This window comes from Myotis davidii, unplaced genomic scaffold (genome assembly GCF_000327345.1).
Source record: "Myotis davidii unplaced genomic scaffold, ASM32734v1 scaffold159, whole genome shotgun sequence".
NCBI classification, from domain to species: domain Eukaryota; kingdom Metazoa; phylum Chordata; class Mammalia; order Chiroptera; family Vespertilionidae; genus Myotis; species Myotis davidii.
Window position 1 is genome coordinate 6,284,676 of NW_006291231.1, and position 7,546 is coordinate 6,292,221.

At 36.5% G+C, this 7,546-nt stretch overlaps 1 long non-coding RNA gene across 1 annotated transcript in view; it reads right to left on the minus strand.

The window, feature by feature from the left end:
* The window catches only part of LOC107183196, a 219,784-nt gene that overhangs the window by 78,259 nt on the left and 133,979 nt on the right, over window positions 1-7,546 (minus strand). Inside the window, exons 2-3 of the long non-coding RNA XR_001513986.1 lie at window positions 6,711-6,831; window positions 4,522-4,625 (exon numbers count right to left, since the gene is read on the minus strand). This is a non-coding gene — a long non-coding RNA (uncharacterized LOC107183196). The remainder of the gene's footprint in view (window positions 1-4,521; window positions 4,626-6,710; window positions 6,832-7,546) is intronic.

Sequence of the window (7,546 nt, forward strand, 5' to 3'; positions counted from 1 at the left end):
AGCCTTACCCCTGAGACCCAGGCATTTAAGATTCTGGCTGTGCTCCCTACCCTCATGGCCTCCTCCCAGCAGGCTTATAAGCACTAAGTACAAAGCTAGACCACTGGTGAGGGGAACGATGTAGAGAGCATTGCCTTCCTATATGCAGGTGCATCAGGACGGCCTGAAGCCAAGGCTGGAAAAGGAACACTGAGCAAACCTCTCTGACACACCAACCCCCATCATACACCCAAGTAAACTCTACTGGAAACATCTCAAGGAAAGAGACTTTTTTTTTCTTGCCCCTGCTGCTAAAGGTCTTCACCTGTGCCCTAGGGAGGACAAGGTGCCTTAAGAGTCTATATGGGGCCTCAGAATGTCCCCCGCAGGCTGGTCCCCTCTCCCAGGCCTGTGTATCCTGGGAAGCTTCCTTCTGTGTCTGCCTCCAATCTTTATCCTGAATCCCCAGTAAGGACTGTAGTCTACAACTGGGTGTACACTCCCCTTTTATTATTTTCATCGAGGGGTTTATACTCTTCTGTTAAATCACATTGTTTTTAGTCATTTGTCAAAAGTTTTAGCTGAGTTTTCCCCCATGTCCTACAGCTATGCCCTTCCTATTTGCCCTACACAGGTTAGCCAGTGCTCAATTCCTGCTTCTCTTTGAAGCTACTTACTTATCTTTCTTTCAACTGCAGATCAGTTGTTGACTCTGCACCACCCCTCCAAAGGGTTCAACAAAAATAATGACGTGGCAGATGAGCTGTCTTTTTCTTGTGATCAGGGTGAGGGCAAAGCTCTTTCCAGCTCACTATACACCAGGGTGAACAAAATTCCCCTGGGTATAATCCACGGTATAATTCTTGAATCCTCACCATAAGACAAAGTACCACATTCCTTTAGTGTTAAGTGGGTTTGACTTTTTTATGCAAATCAATGAAAAAATATAACATGTATTCAGTTTGATAAATAACTTCCTCAATATTAGTAACTGTCTTTTTGAGAGTGAGAGAGTTCTGTCAAAAGTTCCTAGTGAGTCCCTAAAGGAAATTTTGAGTTTAGCCACTGTGGATCAACCATTTCTTATTTTTTATTCTATTCTATTGATTTTTCTCTTTTCTAGCACAGAGGCATTTTTTATTCCCGTTTTACACTCTAAGCAGACTTGAGTTCTCTTGAAGTTGACCTTGAGGCATCCAAGGGTCTATAAACTCCCTTTAAAATAAACAAACAAACACACACCAGAAAAGATGACCTGGCATATTGCAGTAGGATACAGGTGTGCATGTGGAATATAAAATGCAGTATAGTTGTAATGGTTTATATTCTGGAAAACTAGGTCCCTGCACTCTTAGAATCTTGTTCACCCTCTTTTCACATTTATTGCATTTAAGATTCAAACAGGCGCATGTTACAAGGGAGAGCTATTCTGTACTTCTTGATATCGAACTTTATGCTCCTGCTTTGTAAGAGGACATAAACTGCTAAAATGCCTTTGCTTCCATGGTTTCTAATAGGCTCCTCTTTCTTTTCTATCTACAGTGTTCACAGTAAGAAAAAAAAAAAAAGGTGAAATCTGTCAGATTTTCAAGGATGAATAGGGCAAAGTTAGGGATACAGCAGCCTAACATAGTCATGTCTTTTTCTACTTCAACTATTTTTCTAAAAGTAATTGACCCTATTCACACATTTCACATGAATGGTGCAAAAAACGATAGTTTTATTTACAAAATAAGAATAAAGGGGAAAAATGTTCTCAATAGGTGGGTTTTGCATATGTCATGAGAAAAACCATTTAACTGAATGTATGCTTTGGTGAAAATTTGAGGGAAGTTGTGAGTTTCTGAAGGTTGTCTTTGGCTGTGATGACTTGAGATGATAATTGTTGTTGTTGTGAATCCTCACCCAAGAATCTTTTTCCATTGCTTTTAGATAGAGTGAAAGGGAAGGGGAGAGAGAGAAACATGGACGTGAGAGAGATACATTGATTGGTTGCCTCCCACACTACCCTGACTGTGGCTGTGGAATGAAACTACAACCCAGATATGTGTCCTTGACTGGATTTTGAACCCAAGACCTTTTGATGCTCGGGACGACATCTAACCACTGACCTACATCGGCCAGGGCTCAAGATTATTCATGCATTACATTCCAAGGCAATGAGGCTGTCTGAGAATTTCAACCTGGCAGCATGTTCAAAGGACAGTGAATCGCTGTAAGCTTGCTTGGAGTGGACTGCCATTGCAGAGGTGCTGTAGAGAGAAGGCAGCTGCTCTGCCGCCAGGATGTCAGATGGGAGGCAGTGGTCCGCCCCAGGGGCAGCACTGTGATCAAACCTCCTCCCTTGGGAGGAAATGGACCTTAGGTCCAGGTCAGCCTCATTAGCTCTTTTTATGAGCTCACCCATTGTACAGTCTCACTGCTGAAGCCTACCGGGCCAGGTTTGGTTTTCTCTGTTTATTTCCTCATTTTCAACATTTGGGATTACTGACCCTGAGACATCCCCACCTACCTAAATGATACTATCATGGTTCAGTACCACAGTTTGAATAAACCAAAAAAGAGCCTAATGTGAAATTATACTAGGACCTGAAACAAATTAACTTTGTTTCAAGGAGAGTAAGGGTATGTAATATACATATATGCACACATAATGTACATATATTTAAAGATATATGTAGTGTAAAGCATACATACTGTATATAAAATAGACAAATGTATAGCATTATGAAATATATAGTATAAATATATTATGTTTTACTATATATATAATATATAATTTATCATGTAAATAGCTTACTCTCTCTATATATATATTATACAGTTCTACCTATCTATCAGTTTATCTAAGATGTTCTGTCAAACTAATTTTGCAAACCATTGAGCCAAATATCTTTCTTTATACGTGGTATTTTCTCCATGTGGTACTCTTACAGATAATTTTCATTGCCTTTCCAATTGGGTTTATTCAAACAGTTTGCTAGGCTGCTATATGTTAACTGGCATATGAAATGAAAGATGATCTAACAAAAATAATGCTGACTTCCAGAAGAATGACAACGATTTGCCACACACTAGACAATATATAGCCTTATGTTACATCTCAATTATCGGAATCATAACTGATGTATATGAAGAATATGCCATGCAATGTTAGAGAGAAACATATCAAGATTTTGACAAGGAAAACATCAAGCTCTCTTAAAAGCAAAATGTAAGCCCTGTGGGTTTATAGTTTTAAAAGCCTCCATTTAAGTTCACCAATCACTGTTAGGTTCCAGTTGCACAATGATTAATGTCTTTTCCTTGCTCTCAAAGAGCACATATTCTGATGGGAAAAAACTGACATTAAAACATAATTACAATTCTATTTCAAAAGCAATACAGACAAGGGTGAGAGAGAATATGTTTACTAACTCAGAAAGTCAAGGAAAAGTTTACAGAAGGGATATATTTGTGCTAAGAGGGTGAAATGAGATTTAGAAGTCACCAGTCAGAAGAAGCAGAAAGGATAATTACAAATAGATGCATGAGGTGTGAAAGTGCAAGGCCTGAATGTTCGAAAGCCTGGTTGTTCACGGGACTGCAGCCGAGAGCAGATGAAGTTGGAGGAACGTGTGAAAACCTCCAGCAGTGATAAGTCACCGCGGTGATGTTAGGCATCCTCGTTACTAATTCTAAAGTTTATATATGTAAACTTCGTTTTGTATTGTCTGATGTGGCTTTCACTAGAGACCCTATACCAAGTAAGGAAATCACTTTTTAATCTTAAATTGCTAAACATTTTTGTCATTAGAAATGTTACCAAATTCTCTGTCACCATCTATCAAGATGGTCATATATGACCATAAAAATGTTCTCCATCTTACTCTTTTATTTTGAACTATATTAATAAATATGTAAAGATTATTGAGATCATCCTTATTATATTCCTGAGATAAATGTATATTAATTTATCATTTAAAATATGTATAGTTACATGTGCAAATATTTTTGGAGCTTTTCATCAATGTTCATAAAGTCAAGTTTATTTAAACTTTTTCCTTTTCCACCTATTTTATCTGATTCTGGAAAAAAGGAAGAAGACAATTTGGAAGCAGATACACCAAACCCAGCAGCTCTAGCAGGTACCACGTGGATCAGAGAAGTTCTCAGATAAGACCTCTCTAAATTCCTGATTCACAAAATCATATGCAGAATAAAACGGTTGTTTAAAGCCATTAAGTCTTGGGGTGATTTGTTATATAACAATATAGAGCTAAGCACCAATTCACTTCTACAAAGCTTTATGTTCTTAACAAGTAAACGGACTCACCTCAAGTTTGTGTGGTCCCGTAGCACCAATCTGCAGTCCATCTGCAATGCTGGCATCCTATAAATCATGGGGCTAGGACTTTTTACTAGCTTTTACATTTTTTTCTATATTGTTGGTATTTTGTGTTTCAACTCTATTCTGAGTTATTATTGAAATAGAAACTCACTGTTTTCAAGTTAACACACAGAAAATAGTACATTGAAAAAATATAGTAATAAAGTACTTACAATTTGTTTGCTTAACTTTCATCCACAAATACGGAATTTCCTCTATGTTTGTTGCGGGGCCACAGGCATTTCTGTCTTCATTTTTGATGAGTGAAATGAGAGTCCTAAGGAAGCCAAAAGAAGGGAATAGATGACTTTATTTAAGGACGTGCAGATTACTACCTATCTACCTAATCCCTCCTCCCCCGCAATTTGTTTTCAGTTATGATTTTTCTTAGAAATGATCCAACTCTAGATCTGCTTCATTGGTCAGAGTCAGCTTTACATACCCCACAATTTTTGAATTGATGTCTGAATAATGTATAAATTAGATTTGACATAATGTATGTACATATTATTATTTTACTGGGTTTTTCATCTTTGAAAAGAAGTGATTGAGAATTATGTATATGTGGCATTTCCATTTCAGAGATAATGTCATATTTATGGCAGGACCAGGTTTTAAGCATATTTAACAAATGCAACTTTCCTATTCCTCTCTCCACTAGGTAAATAGATCACAATATAAAAGATCAACCTCCAAGTTAAAATTACACAAATATAGGGTGGGGCAAAAGTTGATTTACAGTTGTGAGTACATGAAACAAAGTTTATTCTTGTATTATTTTCCATATGAAGAACTGTAAACCTACTTTTTCCCCACCCTATATTAAGTGAATATAATAGTTGAGAGAAAAATTTCATAGTTTGTGGAATGGTTTTATTTTTGGATAATGTTATTTCATTTCTTTAATCTATTTGTTTCCAGATAAGTTATGTTGTATATTGTGACTGTGGTGGGTACATAGTATTTTCTGCCCCAAATCTACCCATTTTGAATAAATATATTTCAAAGTGAACACAAGTCCCTCTATGAAGGTACAATAAAAAATTCAGGAGCATTTGGAAACCATGTCTCCCAAGTTGTCCAGGTCACAGATGTCATCATTGGCTCCTCCCTATTTTTCATTCCAATGTGAGAGATTCTTACTAAGTACAATATATCCTTTCAATATACTAGAAAGGAAAAAGGCTAAGACCAACAGGTTTATGTAGTTTGAATACTTATTAATAGATATTTCCTATTATGTACTAACTGATCCATAAACAAACACAATTCATTAGCTCCCAAAAGCGAAACACAAGAAAGCAAGGGTGGGGCTTCCTCAGGGACTAGGAAGCTGTGGGGACTCTTTCTGCCTATCATCCCCGTTCCCATCAGCATGGCGTTTTTAGTTCCTCTTACTGTAGATGTATTTTTTTTTCCCTGGCAGAGAACAACTTCACTGGGAGAAAGGAATCTACACACTCTTCATAAGGCCAGCTGGAAACAACAGAGGAATGATGCTGAGTGATCCAATTTGACCCTGAGTCAGGGTGAGAAAGCATTGAAATTGATGGAGTACTGTCGAGGTCAATGGAGCTCATGAGGATTTGTGATCCTGGCTGGAGTGCAAAAGCCAGCTCCCTGGAAAAGGCCCAGGATCATTGTTACAGACTAAGCAGAACGTCCCCCCACATTCACTTGTTGAAGTTCTAACACACAGCACCTCAGAATGTGACTGTGTGGAGATATGGTCTTTAAAGAGTGAAGTTAAAATGAGGTCACTAGGGTGGTCCCTAACCCAATACGACAGGAGTCTTCCTAAGATGAGGAAACTAGGACCCAGATGAGCACAAAGAGAAGACCATGTGAAGACACAGGGAGAAGACAACCAGTAGAGAGGCTTCAGAAGGAACCAATGTCTCAACAGTTTGATTTTGGACTTCTAGCCTCCAAAATGGAGGAAATAAATTTTTGTTGTTAAACCACCCAATCTGTGGGGCTTTGTTAGAATAGTCCTACCAAACTCATACAGTCATTCAAAGAACAGAATCTGCTTCTACTACCAACTCACCCACCTTCTTTAATAGTAAGAAACATGAGTTGTTAATTTCAATGGGCATCAAGAGGCTATTCAACTAATACGTGTCTGGATGAAGATACAGATGATTATAAGAGTGTTTCTTTGATCTTGTATCTAACTCTAAGAAATTATAGCAATGGATCCACTAAACATTGCAGGATCTCTTCATTCTCTACTGTTTGCACATTTACATGTATACGTATTTTCTGTTCATTTTTACTCATAAAATATTTACTGCGTTTAATAAAACATTTTGGTAATTAATAATTTAGAACAAAAAATGACATGTTCCTGCCATCATACCTCATAGGATGTTTAGTGATCAGTCAAAATCTAAGAAATTTTCCCAGTAGTTTTTCCTCACACCATTTCACCCTTTTCTTCTACTCTTCTCATGCATAGTCAATGTCCATGTCTCTTCATTCTAATAAAAAGTAAAAGAAATATGTGTAAATACATAAATTATATGAATTGAATACAAATATAGAATATGTTTTAAGGGTAAATATCTTCTTTACTTAACCAAGACACCAAATGACTAGTAAAAAAAAACCTTTAAATTGCATTAAAAAAAAACAAAGACACACTATGTATTTTTCTTGGTGTTTCAAGAAAGATATATCACTCAATAAAAATTTATCTTATAGGTATATAAATGTAAATGTTTTGTTTTCTTTCACTGTTGTAATAAATGTATTTGGATTATTAAAACTTCTGCAAGAAATGTTTACAATATAATTTTATCCCTGATGAGCTGAAAATGATGATCCTTATGTGAGAAAAACGCTAAACTCTTTCTATAAGTAGGGAAAATAAGGTTTTCTACCTGTTGGCTTTGTATATCCAAAATCCTATATAAATATTGAAACTGTGAAAAAGAAAACAATTTTCAAATGGCATCAAGAGCAAAAAAATGCTCCTTTCAAAACATATTTAAGAATTACACCCTAAAAAATTATCCCATTTACCATTGCAACAACAAAAATAAGATACTCAGGGATACACTTAACCAAAAAAGCAAAATCCCTATACTTGGAAAACCAGAGGACACTGAAAAAAGAGATAGAAGAAGATATAAACAAGTGGAAGAACATACCGTGTTCATGAATTGATAGAATCAATATCATTAAACTGTCCAT